This window comes from Triturus cristatus, chromosome 4_1 (assembly GCF_964204655.1).
Source record: "Triturus cristatus chromosome 4_1, aTriCri1.1, whole genome shotgun sequence".
Classification (NCBI taxonomy): domain Eukaryota; kingdom Metazoa; phylum Chordata; class Amphibia; order Caudata; family Salamandridae; genus Triturus; species Triturus cristatus.
In genome coordinates, this window is record NC_140585.1 from 173055569 (window position 1) to 173069722 (window position 14154).

Here is a 14154-nt window from a genome sequence, read left to right on the forward strand (position 1 = left end):
GTGACGCTGCGTCTGAACTTGTGCCACAGAGATTAAGCTCTTGATCGTCTCGATCCAATCTCCCTCCTGGCCTGACCATCCCTAAACCCTCCCCCCTTGTCAGAACTTCTGTATGAGTAACCAGAGTCGGTGCTGCTGGAAGGTGGGCTGCCGGAGGTGTACTGCTCACGAGGACCTGGAACAGTAACAGCGGGTTCCATTCCACGACCCCCTCCCCCCTCCGAGTGACGCAGGCACATGATTTGCCATGGAATCTATCTGGTGGAATACCCCACCAGGTGGAGTTTCCATGCCGACTGCACACAGATTCCAAGAATTCCACAAAGTAGTAACATTAATAGGAGTGGGTTTATAATTATATACCTGGTGCCGTTTCACTACTTCGCTTTACTTAACTATTGGGAATGAAAATCGATAAATTGTTAATTCTGTGATCTAGAATAGACTTTATTATCTCGAAAAGAATACTTTAGTAAGAGATTTTCCTCTATTGGTTTTGTGTGTATGTGTTTGCGCACCTTTGTAAATATACCCGGAAACAGATCTATGCCCGCCTTTTGTAATTGTTAGCAGTACAGATGTGGTGAAATGTGAGATCTAAAATTCATTTTTAACGGGACTTCCCCATCCTTTTATTCTGTTGAAATGTCTGAAGCTGCACTCGGCACTGTTGTTACTTTATTCATCTTGACTGCGCCCTTTCAGAGTTATGAAACCAGGTTCTTGCCAAATGGGAATTAGTGTAACGTTTCCCGGGGGTAACACGGTACTACATGTTCTCGCCCACAGGTCGAAACATCCTGTTTTCACCCACTACAGAGTCTGAGGTAACCAGGCTCATTGGAGCAGACAGATGTGCAGCTGAAGGAGGTGTCAAGGCAGAGCCGGTGGCCACAGGAGATGTGAGTACAAGAACTGAAGTCCCTTAAACTATGGGCAATGACAAAGCCAATAGGTATTTTTCTATTTATTAAAAAGCACATGTTGAACTAGATACGGACAGGTTTTGTGCAGAATTTTGTAAGACTGTGTGAGAAAATGGAGTTCTATTTCAATACCATTTTGCCTGGCTTTTGCTGCAACTTTGACCTGCAGTCCAGGTTCCCAGTACCAGTGTTCTTTCCCTAAAACTGATCCACAAATGGTCCTAGTAAAAGGGACATGGGTACCTAGGGCATTGGGACTGGGGAGGGTCCCCCAGGAATCCCTCACCTAGGCCAATGCAGACTGCCACTGCAGCATGCAAGGCCTGGTGCAGACAATACCAAGTAAACATGGCACACTGCCTGAGTGCCATGCCAACTGGCACTGCCCATGATATAGGTAAGTCACCCCTCTAGTAGGGCTTACCAGCCCTAAGGCAAGGTGCACTATATCACAGGTGTGGGCATATTTGTATGAGCACATATGCCTCTACAGTATTAGGGTCTATTCCTTAATATGGGAAGTGCCAGTGAAGCCATAGAGAGTACCTAGGCTGGAACCTTGACAACTCAAGTTCCACAGCACCATGTTGGCTTCAATTAACCCAGGAGTATTTGGTACAAAACAACTCTTTGTACTAAATCCACTCGGATGCCAGTTTGAGTTGTACTAAACCATGTACTCAGAGGTGCCCCCTGGAAACCTACCGACCCTGGTGTGGTCATTTGCTGACTTTAGGCAGCCTGCCACACACATATATGTTTCTGGGCCCCTGGGTGAAGAGCCTCTTCTCTCTGGGACCAGAAACAATGCACATCCTGGGCGGAGGTGTCAAACCTCCAGCCCTGGTATGGGTACATTGCTTTAAGGGGAAGCTTCAAAGGCCTGCCGCCTTTTATAATGCAACCCCCAGCCTCTGCAGCTAGAAGCGGATGCCAGGCACTGGTTTACACCACCACTTTGGGCGGGAAAGCCGGCGAGAAGCCTTAGAAAGAATAGGAGGTGTGCCCACCTTTGTCAACTCTGCCCCTCTGGTGGAGGAGGCGAAGTTAAGCACACTTTTCAGTCTCTTCTGTCTTGAAGATGAGGGGACTCCTCCAATCACGACTAGGACTATTCCCCCTCCCACATGAGGATAGCATAACAGAGGGTGTAGTCACCCCAGGTGAGCTGCCCATTGGCTCTATATGGTACTCCCTTAAAACACCCTTAAATTTAGTATTCAGGAGGCTCCCTCAGACTTTCAAATGAGTTACCCGTGACTTCAGAAGAAAGACAAAGAAGACACTGCTCAGCGAAGCCTGAAACAACTACTTACTTGGTCTGTCTCCAGCTTCCAAGACTCCTGAGAAGACGACGCCTGCAGCCAGTGGCTTCCAGAAACTTGAGGAAGACTGCCAGAGCTTTGAAAAAGACGAGAACTCCTGAGGACAGCGCTTCTGCCCACAATAAAGCAACTCTAGGGACTCCAGTGCCCTGAGGATCTGCAAGTCCTGCCCACTCTGCACCCGACGCCTCTGGCCCATGCCCAGGTGGAACACTGACCCAGGACAGGTTCCCCAACAATCCTGACCTCACATCCAGCATTGGCTGACCCCCCCAGGACTCCATGATGACGTCTGCAGCCAGAATCCTCATGCTCTCCCTGACCGCGACCTGCTCCGGTAAGAAGACTCCGACATCGAAAGGCACCCATGCACCCAAAGTACCGACAGTGCCCCTACGGCCCCCTATATTTCTACTTACCTCTGCTGTCATTGGTCTCCCTCCTGCAACCTCTGGTTCAACACCTGCAGCCTGTTTGTTGAAAGCAAAGTCTCTATTGAAAAGCATTGGGCTCCCAATGATGAAATTGCACCCTGCACCCGGTTGCCCCAATGCCGCTGGTGGTATATATTTGGTGCTGCTTTGTGCCACCTCCCCCTGTGCTTGATATAATCTCCAAAGTTTGGCTCCTGCTATCACAGTCACCATTCAAACGCATTGAGCCAAACTCCGATTTTGACTTCTGCACCCGGCTGCCCCTGTGCCGCTGGTGGTGCAGTTTTGGCACTCACCTGACCCTTGCCCCTTGCTGACTTTTGGTCCCGAAGACTAGAACTCTAAGTTACGTACTTACCGGTATAACCACATTATAGTTTTCCTCAATAGGATAACATTGAACTGTTCAGAAATTGCACAGTCGACTTTTGAAAGTGTAAAGTATTTTTTCTTAAAAACTTACTTACTTTATTGCGAAGACTTTGGTCTTAAAATAAAACACAAATGAAGCTTATTTTTATAAAATTTTTGAGTCGTGTGTCAGTTATTGGTCATGTGTGTGCAATAAATGACTTACACTCCTTTGTGCTAGGCCTAAGACTGCTCGACCACACTACCACTAATAGAGCACTTTGGGGTTTGCTTTGAGCCCTGTACCCTTTTGGGGAGTCTCTGAACCCTGTGCATGGTATAACCACCTAGTGGCATACCATATACAGAGCCAACTTCCTACAGTGTGTGTGTGCGGAGAGAGAGAAGGATGGTGCACTCACTACTGTTTCTTTGGTGAGAAGTAGAACTGCTTGTGTGTTATAGGTGTCAGGGAAAGTCGCTAATTGTCCTTTGCTTTAATGGGTCAATCTAGTGAGGTTTTTGTGATTCTTCCTCTTTGCACAGCCTGCCGAATGAAATTTCATTACATTTTCTTTTAAGGTCCAATCCAGTCAAGTTCTGTTTATAGTTCTCCTTTAAGGCGCACGTCCAATGAAATGCGCTTTTCCTTCTAGTACATGACAATATTCTTTAATAGCCCGCCCGGTGAAGTTGTGTTCCCTGACATTTTATTTAGTGTCATTCACAGAACTTTTTTGAACAAAGGATTTTGGCAATTGAGGTCCTGTTCATACTGGTTTTCTGAAACTGCCACAGCCAGTGAAATCGCAGTTTTTGTGTTTGCATTGAAAGAACCTGTCTGGCTTGGTGCTAGTTGTGTGCTTTAAAGGGCGTGAGTTAGAGACCAGTGTACTGCGCTAAAGCAGAAGAAGGCTGAGTGCTGTGCTGCAAATCAAGGCTTATAGTGACAGTGAAGGGTCTGCGTGATGAGAGATTGAGTATGTTATGCGCAGTGGTGGAATCCACTGTGAGCTCTGTAGAGTGAGTAGTGTAGTGTGAAAAGTACATTATCATTGTAGTGTGAGTATTTCAGTACAAATGTAGTACAATCAGGGGCAAATGAATAGAGTATTGTGAGCTGTAGGCATGAGTGGTGCAATGCGAGGGTAGTATGAACATAGTCCCAGGTGTTCGGTGTAACTGCAGCTAGGGCACTGTATCGCTAACAGTGGAGTTTATGCATTGAGTTGAGTCCATTGTGAGCACGGCTATATGCGTGCAGTTAAAGGAGTCAGTGTGAGCTGTGGAGTGTCTCTGCATACTGAGTGCAGTCTCCGTGCTTGTCCGTGTGTATTGTGAGCAGTGTAGTGTGGGGTAGCTCAGTGAGCACGGTGTTACATACATGTATGCATATGGTATTGCTGTAGAGTAAACCTGCTCCAAGAGCAGTGGGGCCCTTGACAGGGTCAGAGACGAGCATAAAGTAAACAAGCGATAGGAGAAATAGCTGGTTTGTGGACGGTAAATGCATTGTAATGTAGTGCTCTTTCAAAAGGTGTGTCTTTAACTTTTTCCCAAAATGGAGCAGCGTTGAGGTGGTCCTGATGGACATGGTGATGTTGTTCCAGATTTTATTTGCATATATAAACACAATCACAATAGAATACAATGGATAGAAAAAGATTGCTGCCTTATTTTTTGTTTCTTACACCTCTTAGTCTGCAGTCTGATGGTGTCCTGGCTGCAGGCATGCTCAGACCCACCAGAGATGGTGAGCTTGCCTACAAAATATACAGGGTGCTGGTTGTGATGGCTTTTTAAACGATGCAGCTGGTTATGAGATGGTGGAGGCCATGGAGTGCCAGCGGGATGGTGATCATATTTCTTCAGGCCCTGGATGAGACATGCTGTGGCTTGTAGGATGCTTTTAAAGAGTGCCAGGATGGAGTTTGGGAGGTCTTGGAGCATGGCGTTATCATCCAGATACAAGTATGAGGACTTGAACAGCAGCTATGAAATTACTTTCTGTAGGAAACAGTTTCACATTCTTTAGAAGAGAGAGCTGGTACATGCTGCTATCTTTGTTTTTTTGACAATTTGTGCCTTGAGGGTGCAGTTGATGTTCTGGGTGAATCCAAGTGACTCCTGTTTGCTTAATCTGTCTGAGCAATGCAGTATCAGTGAAGTGTGAGCAATGTCATGTGGTCAGAGTAGCATAGGCAGAGCAGTGGGAGTGCTGCTTGAGCTTTGAGTGTATATCATGAAAGGGAGAGATCCTGTTGAGGTAGTAAGGGTCTGAATCAATCAATGTAAATTATGCAAAAGAGACCCCTCACACCACAGATTTGTCAACAATTTTAGAAGGCAGTGTGATTATTTTGCGTCTCTTCTTACCAACGTTTGTTGGAAATCTTACTCCACTTTCAATTTATACATATCCTCTCACTAGTGTACCACACATTTTGACATAACTTATAAGTACCAAAATTCCAACTGACATTGAATGCTCAAATTAGAGATGAAAGGAAAAAGAAAGCTATACCCTCTAAAATACAGAAAAAACTTTTCCTTGTGGACTTGTCAGTCCCCAAAAGTGTATTAATAAACAAATACAAGACAGAAATTCACATAAATGATAGCTAAAGACCACAAAGAGCAACATAAAACCTTACATAGATGACATGCCATGTCTGTACATATATTGATACTTTCTTTGGTTATTTAACGATAACATCATACATAAGTGTCCAACATATACAGTGCTCTTTTCTTAATGACCAAAAGAAAGTCATCTAGTTAAAGTGTCCCATATGTAGTGGAGTTTTATTGTCACAATATTGGATTAGTATCACAGGGGGTATATATTATTACCCTCCAAGGTATAGTCCTTCAGGTACCTAGAGGCCCAATAGGGTCGGGGCACATAATGCTTTAAATGACCATAATATTGGGAGGTATGAATCCTCTCAGTCTGTCCCATGGTTGTTCTTCACATTGTGTAGATACTAAGTACCCTTAGATCCTTATTTACGCAGACCCGTTTCAACCTTCTGGGTGGGCCTCTTTCATGAAGGTCTTCCTCCGAGCTTTGTGTTGTTTGGGACACTGTAAATGAAGCATAAAAGGGGGGGGGGGGATTTTATTAATACATTTTATGCCATGGTGTTTAGTAACCAATGGTGTCCCTGAATCAAAATTGTACTGTATCTGTGCTCAATTTTTGATCAATGGATGTCACCTGTGGGTGATCACAAACAATAGGCGTTGCTGCCATAAGTTCAACCTCTTGTTTGAGTAGAGCAGAAAAGTGGGATAGAAGATGGGCTCTGTTAGGCATCAAGGTGTTCTTCCAGTGCATGTTCATTACAAAAGCAGGTTAGAGAAAGGTCCTACATTGTGCATTGGAGGCTTGTGTCCTCCTGCATGAAAGTTACCCCAGGGTGAGGATACCGCGGGGTGGGGGAGATCAGTCGGCGCCCGGTGCTGGTGAGGAGAGAATGGTGTGTGGGTAAATCTCAGAATGTAACTCATCTTATGCAGCCCACCATGCTGTACAAAAAGCATTTGAAAATATTAAGGAACTTCCTCCATACTTGGTGTACTCATGGAAATTGGTTTTGGGGACGGGCGCTGGGTGAATAACTTCAGTAGGCACTCTGCGGTCCAATGTCATACCGCTCCTGTAACTACTGTGAAAGGAATGGTAAACAAGAAATCAATGCCTGCTCATGACTCGTGTCACAAGCCTCTGATGTATAGCTCACATGGGGCCATAAGGGCCGGTATTGGTGTTAATGTTGGTATTGACCCCACCTACTTCTTGTCTGACGGCCTCCCTCCTGGTTCGGCTGGTCCTGTTTGACCCAGCTGTCTCATTTCTCTATGGTCTTCAAATGCGCCGCTGGAAGATTATCCCACGGATCATGGGAAATGTAGTTCAACAACCCATGTGCTGTTGGCAGTGTTGCCAGATTGGGCTGTTTCCCGCACAAATGGGCGACATTTTTCGCCTTTGTGCGGGAAAAAACAACCCTGGCAGGTTGTGTAAAGTTGGGCGACATTTGCCCTTGTGTGTGCAATATTTGTGGTTTCTACAGCGCCCACAGAGGATCTGTAAAAATCTGGGCCGTCAGTCATTCATAGTGCGAGAACGCGCTACTTATTACGGTCCTGCTTGTTGTTGCTGGCCTACTCCAGAGAGAATGGACCAATGATCTTTCGACAGGCAGGCCTGTCATCATTTTTTAAAAAGTTTTAAATCATTAAATTTGCCTCTTGGCGTGGGTGCGGCTGACTCGGAGTGTTGTCCTCGAGAGAGGAGGAGTCAGGAACGTCAATGCAAGGACTGGTTGGCCTATCCTTCAGCCTGCTTCTCTTGCGCGTGGGAGTCCCTAGGTTTATTAAGGTAAGATTAGTGGTCGAAGTGTCTACTTTTCCTTCTTTGCTGCTGTCAGCTGCCTCCCGCTCTTTCTTCCTCTTCCTCTTATTCCCTCTCTTTCTGTCTTTCTCGCTACTCCTCACTCGCTGAAGCTGTGCTTGAATAACCGTCTCTTATCCTCAGTTTCCTCTACTTTCCTTCATTCGCTCCCTTGTGAAATGGATCTAAAAAAGAAAGAAACACTTTCGTTGGAAATGTTCCTGACATTTTTCTGTTCCAAAGTGCAGCCACGGGACAAAGAGAAACAAGCATTTGCAATGAAATAGGTTTCACATTTGCGAGAGTTTGAGCTATTGGCATTGTAAATGACAATGCCTTTTTTTGATGTGTTTTGAAAACCTGCAACAGGTGTGTAAACACATAAGCAAGGACTATTAGTACAAAGTGCCTGTTTACGAACCCCTTGCAGGTTCTCAAAACACTTAAATAAAAGGCATTGTCATTTACGATGCCAACAGCTCAAACTCTCGCAAATGTGAGACCCATTGCATTGCAGTGGAATAATGTCGGAGTCCATGTTAATTGTCAATTGTTAAGAGTGGTTGAAGGCGGATAGTTTGAGACTCGCTACTGATAAGATATGGGGTAGAAAACTGCCCTGGACAGCTATAAGAGCGGAAAGGGGATATAAATGTCAAATCATGGCTCTTCTTTAAGCTCTGTGTGAGCTATACAAATACCGCTTATATGACCTCTATTATCGTCACACAAAAAACAATGAACTATGACCAGGTATAAACTAGATTATGGGCAGTTGCTGTAACTCAGTGGTAGAACTACCTTTCGCTGCAAAGGGGTGTCTCTGCTTCAATCTTGCGACGTGATGATGTACTTCTGGTGGTTCGGAGTCACGCCACTGCGCTCTGTCTAGCAGCATATTGGGGCTTATTTACAAGGCCCTTGCACCGCCGGTGCGTCACTTTTAACATGGGAAAAAGTGTTGTACGGGTGGCAAAAGGGGCTTGTAAGCACGCGCTGCCCAGGCTCGACCTAAAAACAGGTTCAAAATACAAAAAATAAGTAACTAATTAAAGCTTTAAAGAGTGGTCGCAAAGTAGCCAGGTTGGTTTTTATTCAACACAGCGTCACCACTTTACAGAGTTTGCCAGTGAAGCGCTACTTTTGTTTTTTCATTGTTTTCCCAGGGTGTGGAAGTTCACCATTCCTAGAGGTTCTGAAATACCTGGCTGATAACTGAAGTGGAAAACGTTTAATGTGATCCTTATCAGCTCTTATCCTTATTTTAGTTTATAAAATGTGTACTACGGCTCTGTGTTAGGAACGTCTTTTTAAACCATACAGCTTACATTTCGTAAGGATTTAAGCAATGGACATAGAAATAGGTCCCTTCCGGGCCCTATAGTAATGTTCTTAAAGTTGAAGCGAAAAACACTCTTGATTTCTGAATAATGAGTGTAAAATTGTTGCGGTAACCATGTTGTTTCTACTTATATTTTGCATGCTTTACTTAATCTTGCATTCCATATGAGGGTTTGTACTTTCCAGGATGTTGTTACTTGTTTTTCCAGGCAGCATAATACTCTTGTGCATAATTTGAATTGAGTTTCATCTAGGTGTTTATAGCGGGGCACAATTGGGTTGTAGCTGAAGGCAGGGCGAGTTTCTTTCAATGGGACAGTATGGTTTACAGTGGGGGAAAGGTTGTGGCACTAAGGCCAGAGCTGCCGAATTTGGCACTGGTGAACCAGGTTCAGCCTTCATAAACAGTCCACCAGACCACTCTCCTGAGGGAGCACATTCCCATGCTAGACCTTAGAAACCCCAGCTAGACCTTAGAAGCTCTAGCTAGACCTTAGAAGCTCTAGCTAGACCTTAGAAGCCCTGGTGTCTTAGCACCTTGAAGGCCTGTCCACCACAATCCATACTGAATTTCACCTCTAGTCTTGCAGGCAGGCCTACGAAGCAGCGCACCCCAGAGCAACAATGACTCTGTCATTGAGGTCACAGGACCCTGGAGATTAGTCCGCCTCACCCATTAGTACCTCTATTGGCCTTGTTTCAGCAAGAGTAGTGCAACTCACCAGGGATCGGCAATGCAGGATTTGCCTGCACAGCAAACTAAGGGGCTGGCGAAGGGTGGCGTTAAGCAAATATTGCTAATGCCACGCTCCGCCATTCTGAAAATGCTGGTATGTGCCGTATTTACAGTGGTACAGTATATCCCTGCATTTTCTCTAGCACTGGCACTAAACTCAGCTGCCTAGCACCAATGCAGGTACACTTGCACCATAGTACGAGGGTGCCAGCGTGCAGGGAATGATTGTTTATGTGCAGGAAGGTTTCCCTTCCTGCACATAAACTATCCAGAATGGCGTATTGTAACTTCTATGTATGCTGCATTGTGCAGCATACATAGAAGTTGCAAATCATCATTTTTTAAATGATAGTTTATGTGTAGGAAGGGACACCTTCCTGCACATGAACAATCATTCATGACGATTTGCTGTATTTATGTGCTGCGCAATGCAGCTCACATAGAAACAGCAAAAACAAGGAGAAATTAAGCATTTCTCCTCTTTTCGCCATGTTAAGTCCAGGTTTTCCCTGGTCTTAATTTTGGCACTGCCTCCTATTTACGCCACCCTTGTAAATAGGGGGCAGGGTCAAAATCAATGGGTGTTGGGGCAGAACAAAGACCAGCCTTACAGACCCTCTTCTTGTTCAGGTCAGGCAGGAGCTGGACATGTGCTAAATGTGCAGACTCCTGGCTGCCTGAGCTGAACTTTGCCAGGCTGAGAATTTCACAGCCCTGTGTGCGTGACCTCAGTGTGGCAAAAGTGCCTCAAGGTCCTCCTCCTTCTTATGAAGGGGAGCTCCACTGATTGCCTCGGACCTGGGCGCTTCAGTGTTAAGCCTTGAAGTGCCCAGGGCAGGGTGTCAATCAGTGGCACCTAGTCAGAGAGTGGGGTGGGGTCAGCAGTCTCGCTGACCCCATCCTACTCTGTGACGAGGTTGGGCCTGATGCCTTTCAATCAGCCAATGAGGGAAGGCAGCAGCCCCAACCCTCGTGGGACCTCTGAAGCTTCCCTCTCGGAGAGCTGACGTTAAGGTAAGTTTTATGCGTTTTTTTACGTTTCATGCATGCATGTATTAATGTATGAGTCTCCAGCTAGCGCTATATAATACTCTCAAATAAATTAATAAATGTGTTAAAGTTGTGAATGGGTATGTGTGCATTTGTGAATGCATGGGTGTAAGTGAGGCGCATTTGTGCCACCGCCCCCTCCCTGGTAAAATTACTATCCTCCACTGCTTTAAACACAGAGATCCTTTTGTTATTTGCAGCTAATATGTCACAATCATTCTAATATAGCACAGTGAGGTACGACCCAACATCAAGAAACTGCATGCAAACTGAAGAGCATTACTTTAGTACCTTGTTTTTATCCTCAATCTTTTGTTATTCCAAGGTTGCTAAAAAGGGTGACTTTAAATAATAAAGACTAATTAGCACACTCAACAACTGCATAGCGCTTTCATCCTGACTGTGTGTTTCTGCAGACCAAGTGCTCCTAATATATAATGACTACAAGTGTGCATGATATGACTCCTACACATTGTAACCATCATTTTGCACATACATAGTAGTGCTTTAATTTACTATTGACATTTATATTACCGTTGCTTCATGAGCTCTCCTAAAAAGCCAAGGATTATATGTGCATTTAGTCTGAACACCATAATGACCCAGTGGCAGGCACTGTGAGAAAGCAGTACTGCCTTCAGTCTTCGGACTCTCAATCGTGCCTATCATAAATGTCTGCTCACAATCTGAACTCATCCATTCCTGAAGGTGACTCATTTCACAATTTTTACTATAAAAGTATGTTTTGTGAAAATAAAACTGGAGAAGCACATCATCTGGATAAAGCAAATACTTTTGGGGAACACTGCATGAAGTGTAAACACATGAAGGTACCGATTAGGATCCTTGAGAAACCGGGTACGAACCGTCGGACAGAGGCTTTTCTCCGTCCGACTCGTACCCGGTTGTAAAACTTCACAAACATGCAAGTACGATTCGCACGGAAACACCATTTCCGTACGAGTCGTACAAAACACCGACCGACGAAAATATACATACGAATGTGATCCGGGAATGCTCCGACGTGACGTCGGGACGCTTTCAGGCAGCGTTTCACAACCCAGGAAGTACAAATCGAACCGACAGCAGTCCGGACGGCAATATTTTTACGGCACCCAAAAAGTGCCGGAAAAGCGAAGTACGCCGCGAAACGACCAGATTAGGGGGCCCGGTACGTGCCGTACCCCCCCAGCCCCCGTGAGTACGTGCCGAACCCCCGTGTATGTACACCCGTGTACGTACGAGTCGTACCCCCACCCGTGTATGTACACCCGTGTACGTACCGTGTACGTACGAGTCGTACCCCCACCCGTGTATGTACACCCGTGTACGTACGAGTCGTACCCCCACCCGTGTACGTACGAGTCGTACCCCCACCCGTGTATGTACACCCGTGTACATACGAGTCGTACCTCCACCCGTGTACGTACGAGTCGTACCCCCACCCGTGTATGTACACCCGTGTACGTACGAGTCGTACCCCCACCTGTGTATGTACACCCGTGTACGTACGAGTCGTACCTCCACCCGTGTACGTACGAGTCGTACCCCCACCCGTGTATGTACACCCGTGTACGTACGAGTCATACCCCCACCCGTGTACGTACGAGTCGAACCCCCACCCGTGTATGTACACCCGTGTACGTACGAGTCGTACCCCCACCCGTGTATGTACGGTGTGTACCCCCAGCGGGTGGGGGGTACGACTCGTACGTACACGGGTGTACATACACGGGTGGGGGTACGACTCGTACGTACACGGATGTACATACACGGGGGTTCGGCACGTACTCACGGGGGCTGGGGGGGTACGGCGCGTACTCACGGGGGCTGGGGGGTGTTCGTCGCGTATGTGGGCACATGTCTCCATGGTTGCTATGGGAGTTCGGTGCGGACGGTGTTTTCTCCATACGGTTGTAACATCGGACGCACGGGATGGATCGTACTTGCGCGGTCGGACTTCACTTTTCACATTTTTACGGTAAATCGTCCGGGGACGTGTCGGACACATTTTCCGACCCGAGGACGTGTGGGAAATTATTCCCAATGCGATTCGTATGGACTTTTTCCCATGCGAATCGTACTTGGCAGTTTGTACGGCACTTGTACGATTCGTACGGTAAAAAGACCGGATACGAGTCGTACGGGGAAATTTTTTACAGGATCGTAATCGGCAACGAAATGTAAACATGGACTGCTTTGCTGGCATGGATTACCTTAGGGTGTTTGCAGTCATTGCTGAGATTTTAAATTAAGAGCATGAATAATTAAATCCCTGGCTGTGTGATAGGAGTAAAGGAGCCTCATGAGAGGGCCCATGCCAATGGTGGGATGGGTGTGAGACAGTGCTACTGATGAAGGGGGAATGGAGTGGGATGGAACACAAACAGTATCAGTAGATTTGCGGGAGTGTCAGTGTTGAAGGTGTCGCCAAACGTTCTGGGAAATTCAGTGATTTTCCTTTCTGCTCCAACAGCCTTTTGTTCACCCTTCTGCTGCTTGCCAAGACTAGGAGCTTTAGTTGAGCACTTGCTGCCACACAATTAAAACAACAATGTCCTCTATACTTTTTAGTGCAAGAGGAAGTGGTCACGGTAAAGGACTTTGGAACAGAGGGCAGGGAATTCACATTCATTTAAAAAACACATTTCTAAGATTATACATATCCATTAAATATCTTGTTCAGATTTAGCCAGTAATTGATCATCTCCTGCATCGGAAGATATGTTTATAGACTGACAGGAATGTTTTTTGTCTAGTAAGTGAGTTCATGGTTGCCTCTACTACTCTATGTTTTATGTACCCCTTGTATTTTTGCTAATTTGTATATGTTTACTGTGCAGAAATATTCCCTATTTCTGACAGTTCATTTAGGCCATACTCTGTCATGCGTAAACCAAGTATCATTTGTGCTTCTCAACTTATCAATATAGGTTCTGCATTTGTGGCTCTCACATGTCTTAATACTGTCCATTTTAGATCTGACAGGGGGTGGCTCAACTCCATATAATGTTGTACCATGGGTGCATTCAAGGTCTAGCCCCGGATGAGCGACTTGTATTGAACGATACATTCACGTATCTCTTGATTTGTTTTCCCAACGTAAGCCTTTTCACAGGGCAAGTAACACAGTAAACAACGTTCCTGGACTTACAGTTTGTGAATTCCGTAAGCCGGATCCTGATTTGTCTGTAGATGAACTCTTCTCCTTCAAGTGTGCTCTCACAAGTAAAACATCTCCCACATTTATGGTGTCCTCTCACTGGTGGTAGATTCAACATGGTGCTCAAGGTAGGGTTCTTAGTCCTACCCCTAACCCTCAGGTGATGAAGAGCATATGTACGTCTGCATATGCTTATGTGTGTGTGTACATGTGTCAATATACAAAAGTACCTCTAAGTGAATGAGTAGTGCACATGATCTTATCATGTGTATGTATGTTTGTGGACGTTTGTGGGTCTGGGTGGCATCAGGTGAAGTGGAGGGCATTACCCTGGCTATCTGTGCCCATCTTTGACATATTGTGCTCATTCTCAACAATATTCTGCCCATCTCTGGCATGATCACAGCTCATTCTTGACATATTATGACC

General features: G+C 45.7%; 1 protein-coding gene across 1 annotated transcript in view; it reads left to right on the forward strand.

Annotated features, from left to right (window-relative positions):
- The first annotated feature begins 813 nt into the window (after window positions 1–813).
- Window positions 814–14154, forward strand: part of LOC146853830 (membrane-spanning 4-domains subfamily A member 4A-like) — a 227779-nt gene continuing 214438 nt past the window's right edge. The window contains exon 1 of the mRNA XM_085651828.1: window positions 814–902. The gene's annotated coding sequence lies outside the window, so the exon portion shown is untranslated. The remainder of the gene's footprint in view (window positions 903–14154) is intronic.